Source organism: Equus asinus, chromosome 12 (assembly GCF_041296235.1).
Source record: "Equus asinus isolate D_3611 breed Donkey chromosome 12, EquAss-T2T_v2, whole genome shotgun sequence".
Lineage (NCBI taxonomy): Eukaryota > Metazoa > Chordata > Mammalia > Perissodactyla > Equidae > Equus > Equus asinus.
In genome coordinates, this window is record NC_091801.1 from 70399610 (window position 1) to 70411777 (window position 12168).

At 38.6% G+C, this 12168-nt stretch overlaps 1 long non-coding RNA gene across 1 annotated transcript; it reads right to left on the reverse strand.

Annotated features, from left to right (window-relative positions):
* Positions 1-1721: 1721 nt before the first annotated feature.
* On the reverse strand, positions 1722-11952 carry LOC123275766 (uncharacterized). The gene is made up of 3 exons (XR_006511836.2): positions 11706-11952; positions 9396-9514; positions 1722-7674 (listed from the first exon to the last, which is right to left on the reverse strand). It is a non-coding gene; the product is annotated as an uncharacterized lncRNA (long non-coding RNA).
* Positions 11953-12168: the final 216 nt, after the last annotated feature.

The window sequence follows — 12168 nt, forward strand, 5'->3', positions numbered from 1 at the left end:
CCCAATCAGAATCCCAATGACATTCTTTACAGAAATTCAACAAAGAATCCTAAAATTCGTATGGGGCGACAAAAGACCCCAAATTGCTGAAGCAATCCTGAGAAAGAAGAACAAAGCCGGAGGCATCACAATCCCTGACTTCAAAGCCCACTAGAAAGCTACAGTAATCAAAACAGCATGGTACTGGTACAAAAATGGGTGCACAGATCAATGGAACAGAATTGAAAGCCAAGAAATAAAACCACACATCTATGGACAGCTAATCTTCGACGAAGGAACTGAGGGCATACAATGGAGAAAAGAAAGTCTCTTCAACAAATGGTGCTGGGAAAACTGGACAGCCACACATAAAAGAATGGAAATTGACCATTCTTTTTCACCATTCACAAAAATAAACTCAAAATGGATCAAAGACCTAAAGATTAGACCTGAAACAATAAGTCTTCTAGAAGAGAATATAGGCAGTACACTCTTTGACATCAGTTTCAAAAGAATCTTTTTGGACACCATAACCCCTCAGACGAGGGAAACAATAGAAAGAATAAACAAATGGGACTTCATCAGACTAAAGAGCTTCTTCAAGGCAAGGGAAAACAGGATTGAAACAAAAAACAGCCCACTAATTGGGAAAAAATATTCACAAGTTATTTATCTGACAAAGGGTTAATCTCCATAATATACAAAGAACTAACACGACTCAACAATAAAAAATCAAACAACCCAATTACAAAATGGGCAGGGGACATGAACAGACATTTCTCCAAAGAAGATATATGGATGGCCAATAGACACATGAAAAGATGCTCATCATCACTAATCATCAGGGAAATGCAAATCAAAACTACACTAAGATATCACTTTACACCTGTTAGAAGGGCAAAAATATCCAAAACCAAGAGTGACAAATGTTGGAGAGGTTGTGGAGAAAAAGGAACCCTCATACACTGTTGGTGGGAATGCAAACTGGTGCAGCCACTATGGAAAACAGTATGCAGATTTCTCAAAAAGTTAAAAATAGAAATACCTTACGACCCAGCCATCCCACTTCTGGGTATCTATCCTAAGAACCTGAAATCAGCAATTCCAAAAGTCCCATGCACCCCTATGTTCATCACAGCATTACTCACAATAGCCAAGACGTGGAACCAACCTAAGTGCCCAGCAACTGATGATTGGATAAAGAAGATATGGTATATATATACAATGGAATACTACTCAGCCATAAAAAAGGACAAAATCATCCCATTCACAACAACATGGATGGACCTTGAGGGTATTATGTTGAGTGAAATAAGCCAGACAGAGAAAGACGAACTCTGTATGACTCCACTCATAGGTGGTAGTTAACATATAGACAAAGAGAACTGATCGGTGGTTACCAGGGGAAAGGGGGGTGGGAGGAGGGCGCAAAGGGTGAAGTGGTGTACCTACAACATGACTAACAATAATGTACAACTGAAATTTCACAAGGTAGTGAACTGTCATATTATTAATAATAATAAAAAAAAGTTTCTAGCGACTCAGAAGCCCCTGTACACATTTTTCCAACCATAATCCCCTTTGTCAACCAAAGGGGACCAGTAAGCAATTTTTGTGGTAATCACTTTCTTGCTTTAAGTCATAGTTTGTTTACATAAGTACCATCCCCAAATGCTATACTTTCATTCTGCTGATTTTGAACTTTGTGTACATTTTATTAAGCACTTTGTGTGCTTTCACTCCCCATTATGGTGTTAAGTTCATCCAAGTTGTTGCGAGTCACTATACATTGTTCATTTACATTTACTTGCAATTGTATGAATCTACCAAACTTTTCTGCCGTTTCAGTACTGATGGACAACTGGGTTGTTTCCAGATTTGGGCCATTTTGAATAATGTGTCTACAAACATTTCTACGCAAGTCTGCACACATAAATGCATTTATATTGGGGAAAAAAAAGCAAAAAAAACCCCCAAAAGACAACCCATCAACTGGGAGAAAATATTTTACAAATCATATATCTGACAAGGGATTAATTTCCAAAATATATAAAGAACTCATACAAGTCAACAGCAAACAACCTGATCAAAAAATGGGCAGAGGTATGAAAATATTTTTCTAAAGATGATATACGGATGGCCAATAGGCACATGAAAAGATATTCAACATCATTAATTATTAAGGAAATGCAAATCAAAACTACAATGAGATATCACCTTACACCTGTCAGAATGGCTATAATTAACAACAGAAAAAATAACAAATGTTAGAGAAGATGTGGCGAAAAGGGAACCCTCATATACTGCTGGTGGGAATGCAAACTGGTGCAGCCACTATGGAAAACAGTATGGAGATTTCTCAAAAAATTAAAAGTAGAAATACCATACCATCCAACTATCCCATTACTGGATGTCTATTCAAAGAACATGAAATCAATAATACAAATATATTTATGCACCCTCATGTTCATTGCAGCATTATTCACAATAGCCAATAAACGGAAGCAAAACAAGTTCCCATCAATGGATGATGGATGAAGAAATTGTGGTGTATATATCAATGGAATACTACTCAGTCATAAAAAAAGACAAAATAGTCCCATTTGCAACAACACGGTTGGACCTTGAGGGTATTATGTTAATCGAAATAAGCCTGACAGAGAAAGATAAACATGGTATGATTTCATTCATATGTGGAAGATGAATAATCATATGGATAAGGTGAACAGATCAGTGGTTATCAGAGGGGAAGAGGATGAGGGTTGGGTGAAAGGGGTAAAGAGGCACATATGTATGGTGATGGATAAAAACCCAACTATTGGTGGTGAGCATGATGCAGTCTATACAGAAACTGACATATAATATTGTACAACTGAAGTTATACAATGTTTTAAGCTGATATGATCTCAATAGAATAAAAAAAAATGATACCACAAAATTGTTGTCATATGTAGAGGTGATCAAAGGGCCGGTAGTCATAAAGTTTAAGGAAAATAGTAGATAAGTAAGCTAAGCAGCTAATCAATAGATATTTTGTAATAAATATGCTGTTTTCTTCTGGATTTTATTAGTTTAAAAAATGTAAAATGTGTTGTAGTTTTACTTATCATTTTAAAGAAATATTAACTTTCATTTAAAAAACTAGACTATTAGTGGTGAGCACTATGCAGTCTATCTAGAAACTGATACATAATTATGTACATCTGAGATTACTCAATGTTATAAACCAATAAAATAATTCAAAAAAATAAATAAATGAGAAACAAAAAAGCAAGTGCATTATGCAGAAAAGCCAGCTGGGCTGAGCAAGGAGGCACAACATAGCCTAGCTTCAGGAATGACTAGAGAGCTCATAGTTTTTGTGGTTACTTCTGCTTGAAATTTTCCCACAAGGCCTTTGTGCACGTGTGACAAGACCAAGCAAGCTTCCCCTTCTGCCTGAATCTGCTGACAAGGCAAAATGTAGACACTTCAGGGGTCCGCCTGGTGGCATAGTGATTAAGTTCACAAGCTCTGCTTTGGCAGCCTGGGGTTTCCAAGTCAGATCCCCAGCATGGACCTACACACTGCTCATCAAGCCATGCTGTGGTGGCATCCCACATACAAAGTAGAGGAAGATTTGCACAATTGTTAGATCAGGGACAATCTTCCTCAAGTAAAAAGAGGAAGATCGGCAACAGATGATAGCTCAGGGCCAATCTTCCTCAAGCAAGAACAAAAAAAACCTAAAAAAAAGCCCCAAAAAACCAAAAGAAACCCACATAGACATTTCAGCTTGCTGTCTTTGTCTCATGGTTGATTATCTGAGATTACAAGCTTTGCTAGCGGAAGGTAGCTACTTATAGAAGAAAAACCACTTCCTGTTCAGAGGCTAACAGCTGCTTGTGATGTAATCATCACACGTAAAACACCAATTTGCATCTCTTTTATCTCTCCCTATATAAGCTGAGACACTCCTGCAGAGCTTCAGTTTGGGAGGAGCTCCCTATTGCAATAGTCTCGATGTTAATCTTCTAATTTGTCTGTTTTTTGTCTTTGACAGTTTGGTGCCATGATTTGGGATAGGACCTTGCCTTCAGATTCCTGTCTACTCCACCCAGGTAATAAGGCCACTTGGAGCCTTTTGTGCTCTGTGCCTGACTGGCCACACAGGGGATCAAAGGTGAGTCCTGATCCTGGTCCTACGTTCCAGACTTTTGCCTGTTGGCAGCATGGTGAGAATTTGATTTTGATTCTTTTGAGTACTCGGTTGATTTCTGGTGCTGGAATTTTGTTTTTTGTTTTGTTTTGTTTTGTTTTGCTTTATCATCTAACCATTTGGTAATTTTTGGTAATGAATTAAAGGTTTTATAGGTATCTCGTTTCTGTAGGGTGAAAGGTGACAGAAAACGGAGTTTATTACTCTTCTGGCTTTTTTAAATAAAATTTTTCCCTATTTTTAACTCAAAGCAATTAAGAATTTGTACCCACTGGGAAGATAGGAGCACTTTTAGATAAAAAGTGAGTTTTATATTTCTATTTTTTCGCCCAACCTATGAGTTGGAATTTCAGAATTGAGGCTATAAGTTCTCTTTGGCTGGCTGTATGTTAATGTATCTGTGGATATGTCATATTTTCCTACCTCCAAATGGTATTACTAAATTAGACTATAAAAATTTTGGAAAGAGCTCTATTCTGATTTACTTAGAGCTAAGAAAACTCTTATGCAAACGGAATATTCCCAGATTTAGAAAAAATTAAATTTTTAATACTTTCAATGTGCTAAACACATAATCTTAAAGGTACTAACTCAACTGTTCTAAGAATTCAAATTTACATAATTTGGGTAAATTTTGACAAATGAGACTAATTTAATATCATTGATATCGTAAAAACGGCTATATTTTCTGAGTTATCAGCATTAAGTATATTAAAAACATACATATTTATTCTATTTGGGCATATTTTTCCTCAACTTATAAAGTTGTACTGATTTAATAAGCTATCATGTCAGTTATTATAGTTTTAAGATTATGAGAAATATAAATTTGTATTTTATTAAGTTAAATTATTATTCTGCAACTCAGAATAATAATTTACAGATTTACGTAATGTGCAGAATTATTAATTTATAATTTAGAGTAATTTAGAGTAATTACATAAATTTATAATTTATGTAATAATTTAGAGTTAAATTAGATTCTGATTATACCTTATTTCAAAAGTAATTTTGTTTTAGAGTACGTCAGTTTAAAGACAGTGTCCAAAATCTTTTGGTAACTTAAAACCTTGTACTGATGCTAAATTGAGTTAATTAATGAATATTCACTAGATACCTAGATCATATCTAAAAAGAATAAAATACTGAAGTGTTAATGACTAAATATAATTTCATTTTATACACTTTTTCCTCTTATTTTTATATAGTACAGAGAGGCTATATGTTTGCTTCTGTTAATGGAGACGTTCATTTTTGCCATCCTGAGAAGTTATAGTGTAAGGGATGTTTATGGCTATAAAAAGTTATGAGATGTGTTTTTATTAGCTCCGCTTGCTTGCTGAAAACTATTGGTATATGAAAGACAGTTTACAATTATCTACTGACAGAGACTTCCTCCTTGACCAAATTTTAGTCAGGCTTCTGTGAGCCCTGTTCTAGTCTAGACCTAAGCCTTGGCCTGCTGAGTGCAGTTTTTTGGTTTTTTTTTTTTTTTTTTTTTTTTGAGGAAGATTAGCCCTGAACTAACATCTGCTGCCAATCCTCCTCTTTTTGCTGAGGAAGAATGGCCCTGAGCTAACATCCATGCCCATCTTCCTCTACTTTATATGTGGGACACCTGCCACAGCATGGCTTGACAAGCAGTGCCATGTCCGCACCCAGGATCCGAACCGCTGAACCCCAGGCCGCTGAAGCAGAACGTGCGCACTTAACCACTGCGCCACCGGGCCAGCCCCTGAGTCCAGTTTTAGCAAAGAATTCTGCTAAGCTAGTTAACTGAGAATCCCCCCACTCTTGAGATCTAATTCATTCCTCATCCTCTGCCCTGAATACCTAACTCCTTGGCCTGTTTTTATTAAGAATCCTGTTATGCTAATTTGGCAAGAATCCCCCTACCCTTGATATCGAATCAAGTTTCTTTTAGTGATTTTCCATCTACTGACTCCCTCACTCTCCTCCTTGGCTAGAAATCTCCAGCTGTCTTTGCTGTTTTGGGAGTTGAGCTCAGCTCTCTACGGAAGTCTCTCTCACCTCCTGGAGAGGTTCTACACACATCTGTCTCACCATTTTAACGTGTCCAGTGAATAGCTCTTTTTTTATACTATCTCCTAGTTTTCTTTATGCAATGGAAGTTACTGTAGTTAAAAACTACAATCAATATATGTGAATGAGACTCTAATGGGAGCGAGAGTGGCAGAGAGGAAAAACTTTGCATGCAAGTGTGCAGGATGTATTGTCTTAAGGAAGATGGGAGTAGATTTGTTCTAGAGTAAAATGATTGGTTCCAAAGGGAGAATGAGGAAAATGTATGACAAGACCTGCCTGGATAGAGAAAGTTGTAGATGAGTCATAGAAAGGGAATTTTGTTGCTTATAGTCAAAGCTGGCTTAGGTTTAATGAGATTATTTATATGATTTTTAAAAAGAGCTTTAGCCTCAAATATACTCTTTCAAAACTACAATTTGATTTTTTCTCGATTAAATTGACAAATTTTTCTTAGATTATTGATCTGCTCTCAATAAGAGCTTATAAAACATTTTTTCTTTACCTTCTGAGTAACCTGCCTTAAAGACAAGTATTCAGGGTCTTATCAGAATAATTTATCATGCTAGGGGTTGACTTTATCATATCCTGGAATATTTAAGAGAATAGTCTTTTCACTCAAAAGAGCTGAAGTTTGTTATAATCACCTTAGCTCTATATCTAGTTTTAAAAATTTTTCTTGATATTCTGGTTAAATAGATAACCAAATATTGTTTCTCAGTGACCCTTGATCCTATTTATTCAAGTGTTCAAACTTCCTGAGAACATTTTAGGTTTTACCTTTTAAAAATCTTATCCTAAATGATATCTTTTGCATTGTCAATGAAAAAAAGTAAATCTGAACTTAAGTAGGGAAAGGTATTACTAAGGGAGATTATTGCAGTAGGAAGATTCTCAAAGCCTGGGCTAGAAAAGTTTCAGGCAAGGTTTGGGCAAGCACAGCTTCTAGCTGCAGAGGCCCAGGGAGAGGTGCCTCTGGAAGGTGGGAGGGGGACACAAGGCTAAGAGCTTCTGTGTGGGAGGGTCCCTGAAACTTAATGAACTACATCAAATATTATCCTAATAGAAAAATTGAGGGAGGAAAGTTGGTTTGTGGTTTCTCATATGGGGTTGGGATTCTGGGTCTGAGATGAAGCAAACAAGTTAAAATGCAGGAAGTTACAGAGAATTGAGGGCCTAGTGGTCCTTAGCAAAGCAGCTTAAAGCTGTCTTAAGCACAGAGTTTCATCAGCCTTGTCAGTCTCTCTTTTTGGTCAAGGCAGGTTCAGAGACACTGTCCTTGACAACACAGGGATAACGACTATCTCAAACAGGGGATGGCTGAGTGAAATGGTCCTCAGGGTCAGCATTTTCTCAGTGATGCCCATAAAGGGCGAGATGAATTATCTATTTGGAGTGCTGGCAAAGATCAATTGTTTTAGTTCTTCAGAGCAGGCATCTTAAAAGTGGAATACCTAAAATGAAAAAGAGAAATGTTAGTAAAAATGGATGCATTAAAGTAAAGAGCCAGAAATTAAATCCTAAGGGTATCCAGTGCAGTGAATTTCGAGAGGGCAGTGGTTGAAACTGATTCTACAGCACTGCTTTTTGAATAGTGTCATGCTCTTAATTATGTTGCCCAGAGTCTGGTTACTTGTCTTCTGAGGACATGCCTGATCTGAGCCTTTCACCAGGCTTTTTTAGTCTCCCAGACGGCAGTTTATCCAGGGAGAAATTGAGTCTATGCCTGGTCGCTGTAGTGATGGGTCCTTCTAGGTTAATAACAGGCTGTCAGGCTTGAGCTTGCAGTGCGTCTGCAGGTCCTGGGGGCAAAGACCACCTGCAAGGCAACCTAGAGTCCCAGTAAGAATGTGGGCATTCAGGTTTGAGTTCTCAGTGACTCCAAGTCAAGAAGGAGGGAGAAAAACTGGAAAACTTGTTTGGAGGCTAAGGTGAGTTTGTAGCCAGATATCGAAGGAAACTGGAAGACTTGAAAATCTGCTAAGGGTTGACAGGCTAGCAAGGTGAGAGGATCCAGCCCAGTTTGGAGGTGAATACCAAACCGGCTTTTGCACAGTGAAAGACAAAGCTTGCTTACCAGACTAGACAAAGTTTGTGTGTCTATCAGTCACCTGCAATTTACACAGAGGTGCAAAATAGCTCCAAGACAATGAATGGAATCAGAATCTGATAACTCAGAGGGCGTGCACAGTTGCCCGCTGAAGCACAAAATTTCTCTCTACAGTCCCTCTGGCCCTTCTGATCAAAGACAATCTCAAACAAAGATCATTCTTGATCGCAAAATAAGGCTGGCCTCATTAGATGTGGCCCGGTTATTTACATAGATGCAGCAAGAATGACAATTTACCATATAGGTCTTCTTGCCTTTGCTTTGCTGAGAGTTTTCACAAAGCATCTCAGATTGGATTTTTGTGAGCCTCTTGAGGATAGGAAGCCAAGCCAAGAATTCACCATCATTTGTCACCTGCAGTACCTATGGATTGGCAGGAGTTCCTCTCTTTCTGAGGTCCCCCAAATATCCGAAGATTCCTGAGCCTGCCAGGCAGTGACCTTCCTCACTCACCCATGAGGCTGGGAACACTGGAGAGCCAGATGCCAGGCCAATTTTCCCCAGGGGGATGTTGTAAGCATCGACCCCGTCAAGCCAACCTGAGTTCCTCAAAAGTGTCTGCTCATATCTGATTAAATGAGCATCATTCTCAAATATGACATTATAGGCCAGCCTTTGTTGCCGCTGTAACCAATGTTTCCGATTAAGTCCTATTAACAAGGTGGACAGACTCTTACTGAATTTATGCAAATAACCATATTGCCATGAAAATAGGAATTCTCGATAAGAGTTTCTGAATTTTGGAAGGGTGGAAAAGATAAATGTTTCATTTCCATTTACGAGAGCACAGTCTACTAATTTGTCAACTTGCTTAAGAAAAAGTGGTTCCTTCTATCCAGAAAACAGAACATTAAAGCATTAGCACTATTCCAAAAGAGGCCCATAATTATCCCTCCCCAGTTCATTCAGTCCTATGTAACTAAACCTGTTTCACTCTATCTTGGATTAGCAGTTTCAGTAATCCATCTCCCTCTTGACTAGAGTTTTGGAAATTCTGACTTAGTTCACTGGTATGGTCCCAAAGTGATTTAAGTAATGCCCTCAGAAGTCTCAGCCCAAGAGTACCTGGCATCATCCTTTTCTCCGCGTCTCCAAGGCTGTCCTTTCGTTGAAGACAAGGCACTTGGCCCGTAGCTGATCTGCAAGTGCTCTTTGGGAAGCCTCAGAGGAAAACACAAAGCTATCTGTAGATGAGAAAAGACTTAAAATGGCCATGATTAATGTATTTTTGATAATTTTCAAATGTGAAAGATTTGTTGAAAGTGCACTGTAAAAGTAATACAATTGAAAAGGAAATTTTATGTGACAAAATCTATTCAAAAAGTTTTAGAGAATATATGCTTAAACATAATAATTAATCCTATTTTCAAAGAAGAGTGGATATTACATCTACTTTATGAAAGTGGATGAGCATAATTTTTAGAGAGAAAAAAAGGTCAGATGAAACATCATAATCCTGAGACATAAATTGCCATGAATATATCAAGCGTATAGTTAGAATATAGCAATAATATATCTAGATTATCAAGCAAAGAGATCCACTAAACCTGTATAAGTTAGGAAGAACATAGTTGAGTAGAATAAAAATGTATTCTTGCAAGGCTGATAATTCAAAAGACATAGCTGTGTTTACTAACCAATTATATCAAACCAGTCTCATTTGCCAAAGATTTACCTAAATCATCAGCACTTGAATTTTAAAAAATATTGTGGTAAGTTTCTATAAGAATATATTTTTTTCACATTGAGCATATTCAAAATTTAATTTCTTTAATTTCTGGGAATCTCAGGAATATTTGGAGTTACAAAGGCTCTTATTTATCTCTTAGCCGAATGAAAGGGAGCTCCTTTAAGGGATTTTTGTGTGTGTATGTGTGAGGGAGATTGACCCTGAGCTAACATCTATGCCAGTCTTTCTCTATTTTATGTGGGATGCTGCTACAGCACGGCTTGGCAAGCGGTGCTAGGTCTGTGCCTGGGATCTGAACCTGCAAACCCTGGGCCACAGAAGTGGAGTGCAGAAACTTAACGTCTACACCACTGGGCCAGCGCCCTTTAAGGGATTTTACAGTTTAATGTGGAAATACCATTTGCAGGTAGGAAAATATTGCACATGCATAATACATACATACAAACATACATACATACACATACAGACAGACACAAACAGAGAGCTTATAGCTTTAATTTTTAATTTTAAAGTTTTAGCCATGGCTCAGGCAAGAACACAAAAATTCAAAACTCACTGGTTCATATAAAAGAGCAGACTCTCATTCTTGCCTCACTTTTACATTTTTACAGATTGTCTTTCTAGCAGATGGGGCAAATTGAAGTACCTTGCTCAATATGAGGGCTGAAGCCTCTTCACCAGTATTTGTGGAAGAGACCCTCAAGATGTTCTTTGCCCCGATGTGTAATCCTATGGGGGCTGTGGACTAAATTTCAAGAGAGGGACGAAGGAGAGACCAAGCAGCCATCTGGTGTCTCCGAAGTCCCTCTGAATGGAGAAAACAGCCAACCTGTTTCCAATGAGCTTTTCAGCCTCAGGCTGTTGCTCTTGGTGTCACTGAGTTCCTCCAGAGCCCTAACAGTGGTCAGGGGGCCTTAAATCTTGAGTGACTACAGGGAGTTGAGGAGCCTGAGTGAGAAAGGAAAGGTCTGGCTGGGGTGGCTAGATGAGAGGAGGGGGTAAAGGTGTTGAAGAGGGAAGACCCAAGGATTCAAGGGAGCTGAAGGGAAGGTCGAGGGTGGAAAAAAGGAAGAAGGAGAAGTTGGCGGGTAGTGACAGGGACAGGTCCCTGGGAAGAGACAGGTCTTAGAAGGTGTTTAGGAAGGAAGATGGCCTTTGAAGGAAGCACTAGTCTCTGAAAAGTTTTTGTGGGAGAGACATTGTTCTGTCTCTTTGTACCAGACAATGAAATGTGTCCATTGTTTGGATGAGATCTTGGAGTCAGGGGATTCAAGACTCCCGCTCAGAATGAGCCAATTTGGAAAGATCCTAAGTTCCTCAAAGAGGCCAATGAAATTCTAAGTTGTTTTTAGTAAAATTTTGCCATTTTTAAAGAAACTGTGTGGAATTAGTACCATAATAATGAAGTATATACCCTACAGGGAAGAAGTCTGAGGGACAAGTTAGATTGACAGTTTCGCATGATAATGAAAGGAACACCTGTTGGTGCTAAAGCCTTGGGACTTCAACCCAAGCTATGATATCCCTGGAGAGAGTCAGAGGCTTTAAACACACTCACAAAAGCCAGATGGAGAAGACAGAGAAATAGAAGAAAAAGGACAAAAATAAAGGAAAAATAAAGCCAACTCTTTACCATGCTACAACAGACAAACGTTTGGAACACTGGGTTAAGAGTTACGACTCACCATGTAGATCCAAATTTCCGCAGCAAGGAAAGGACACAGAGTTCCATAAGAAGGCATTGGCACTTGGGTAAAGACAGCAGGGTCCCAGGGGGGTCAACACTCCATCAGAGTCACCGCATCATTACTGTCAAAGAAGAAAAAACAATCTGGATGTTAATATGAAAGGCTTCATTAAGGGAGCTATTGCAATAGGAGGAGCAGAATATCATAATAGGAAGATGCTCAAAGACTAAGCCAGAAATGTCTCAGGGAGGGGATGGGTGGGCAAAGCTTTTAAATGCAGAGGCGCCTGGGATAGGTGGCTACGAAACTAGGGGGTGGGGGTGGTGAAAGCTGGGGGTGGGAGGGGAATTTTTGAAACATAACAGTCTTCATCAAATACCTACTAACAGGAAAGTCAAGGCAGGAAGTGTTGATCTGTGGTTAGGCACATGAGGCCGAGTGTGCATCTGAGATAGCGGAA